Raw genomic sequence first — 3,335 nt, forward strand, 5'->3', positions numbered from 1 at the left:
AACTTGATTTCCTCAAGAAACTCATCAATTTCATCTTAACTCAAGAACGAAAGTCAATTTCAAGATCACAATTCAAGAACATGAAACCTTCAACTTTCTAGAACAAACATAACACTCATTTAACATGATTGGCATGTGGGTGAACAAACCCAACACTATGGAAGCTTACATACCTCTTAGGGATCAAACCCATGGCGAAAATCCGCAAGACTCTCGTTGAACGCTTTGATCCTCTCCTCTTTTCTCTTTTTTTCTCTTCTTGAACTCTCAACTAAAACCCTAAGTGTATATTAGGATTATAAAACTGAAGCTAATCATATTAGACTCCTAAAACATTACTTAAAATGAATTAAATCTTATTGGTAAGGGAAAGACCAAAATACCCCTTACTATTTTCGGGTTACTTTCCTTATTTGGACAGCCTGACTTCAAAAGGGCATATCTTACTCATCTGAACTCGAAACTTAGCAAACTTGGTGGCGTTTGAAAGATAATTCAAATACCTTTTATTGGATACCTTGTAGCCCACCTAAATCATCATGTACTAATAGTTATGGTCATTTGAAGTTGACCCAAAACTTAAAGGAACTTAGGAATGACTTGAATGAAATCTCTTTAATTCTTCTTGGAACTCAAAGTGCTACATCTAGTGACCTTAACACTCAAGAATTTTTTAATTCCTTGGTAAAAACTCACTCACTACGAAGAATGGTTCAAGTCTTAGCTCAAATTTTTTCTAGGGTGTTACATAAACTAACTATGATAATGAAGTATACTTATGAAACCTATTGTCAATTGATTAATGGAGTATATACTGTGAGCTATAACATAACCAATTACTGGGTAGGCAACTAAATTTACATGTAGTGGATTTGATATTGTATTCACTCATGTTGCCTAGACAGAGATTTATTATATGACTAGTAAATCAGGAAAAAATGCTAATTAAAGAGAGATGATCAGACTGAGAATTCCAGTAGAAGATGACAAGCGTTGTTTATGTGGAGAAAGCAAGCTAGAATCTGAAGTATATTTATTTGCAGAATGTACCTGGACAACAAAAACGAAAAAAACACGAAATATTTAGTCAGGTATTAAAGTACAAAAAAGGAATGTGACACAATGCCTAAAATGGACAAAAGGAAGACACTTAGGGGTCGTTTGGTACAAAGATCAATAACGCAAGGATTAATAATGCAGGGATTAGTAGTACAAGGATTAGTAATGCAGAGTTTATTTTTATCAAGTGCTTGGTTCATTGTTTCCCACCTCATATTGTGTTTGAGGTGGGAAACAATGAACCAAGCACTTGATCATGTTTGCTACTTTTTCACTTGAATTATTTGAGGATAAATAATTGTCATCTTAATAAATTGATCACTCACAAACATGTCATTTTTCAATTTTAAAAAAATGAATCATCTACTTTTAAAATCGAAAAGACGGTCTACAATGGTAAAATTGAATAAACCATCTACATTTACACATAAAAATTGCAAGTTGTAGTTAGTAACAAACAACTCTCTCTAAATAATTTGTAAGCTAATTTATTTAATAGATTTACTAGTTAAAATATAAATCATAAAATCAAGAAATAAACAAAATAATTAAAATGATTTGAGGAATAGTTTTGTCTTTACATAGACTTATCCCATGGTATTATATCATATGTATTACTTATACCTCCAAATGAAAGGTATTAGTAATACATCCTATAATACCATGTAGGAGGTATAACCAATCCATGGATTAGTTATACATAGGCCCAAATTCCTACCAAACATAGTACTAAATAATACATGAACTATTTTTTTCAAATGCAACCTACCAAACGACCCCTTAGAGCAATATAAGAAGAAAATATCTACAGTTATATGGAAGCGAGAATCCACCACACTTGATGAGCAAGAAATTGGAAACTATTCAGAGAAACAATAGTAAATACGGAGATTACAATCAATCAATCACATATATAAAGAAAAAAAATAGCGAAAAGAGTGGATTAAGGATAGTAGGAAAGCAAGTAAATGTAGATACTTGGTTCAAATATTTTGTAACTAGATTTGTCTTTGTTTGAGGCTTTAGAGGAAAGGGTAACCTTCATTGAAGGTGGCTCATCTACCTAAAGTGCTCTATGGGTCTAAATATTTGGCCATCAATGATAATTTATCATGATTTATCAAAAAAGAAAATATACATCGTTTGTAAACGGTGAATACATTCCTTTTTTTAATGAAATGTATATTTATTTTAAATGCAAAATTAAGGGATATATTTGCTCTTTTCCCCTATTGGTGAGTAATATAGACTTTAATATTATAATCATGGTCAAATGCAATTTTAACATCTTCGAAACACTTGTGAGATACTTTAAAAGTAACCTTAGTTCATTATTGTGAAAAGTTTACCATATAACCAACATAGACCATTTGAGATATAACATGGATTTTAGTGTCTATCCCACGCCGAAAAAGGGTGTCCTTACTTGCCAAGGTAAGAACCATGAGTCTGAGGTAAAGTGGATTCACTAGCTAGTGTCTATTTGAGACAAATCCTATGGTGGCACATAGTTATGGGACAAGGAGATTCCTACTAGAAATCCGATCTCTACTAACGGGAAAGCCTCCATCTCAATATCCTCTCGGTGCTAAGAAAAAATCCCACGGAATAATGATTAATCATATACATTTCATCATCCCTGGAAGGTCACAATTAAACAACCAATCCAAGCTAAAGTCATTTATAATAGCTACTTAACTTGATTCATCTTAGGTGAGAAAACCTTTAAACCTTATGAATCCTTATTGTAAGAAAACTTTTAACAATCATGTTCTTAGTAGTATGTGAGAAAACCTTTCACAACAACATTGATACTTTACTCTCAAAGCACCTCAAATCATTTACATCAACTTCATAAAAACATGCATATCTTTGTAAATTCACCTTTCATAGTTCATAAGCTTCCTGATGTGTTCATTGTCTAAAAATCATGGATCATGCATGGATTCATATGAATTCAACTCAAAATCATGTAACTACTTCAATTCACGCATAAAAAGATAAAACAATCAATTGAATTATAATTGAAAAGAACCCATGAAGATTGAATAAAATCCTAACTTTGAATTGAGAATCTAACTTTTAAAATTAAGAAATCCTCGAGGAACCCTATGGAGGAAAGGAATCTATAGGTGAATACTAACATACCTTAGTGGTCAATGCCCAAAAGCTATCATGAATTGGATATCTTGAAACAAAACCCTAGCTTCTTCTTCCTTAGCCTTTGAGAGGATTTATTTTTTTTATTTTATTTTGGGGGGGGGGGGGGGGGGGGG

Source organism: Solanum tuberosum, unplaced genomic scaffold (assembly GCF_000226075.1).
Source record: "Solanum tuberosum cultivar DM 1-3 516 R44 unplaced genomic scaffold, SolTub_3.0 scf00438, whole genome shotgun sequence".
NCBI lineage: Eukaryota > Viridiplantae > Streptophyta > Magnoliopsida > Solanales > Solanaceae > Solanum > Solanum tuberosum.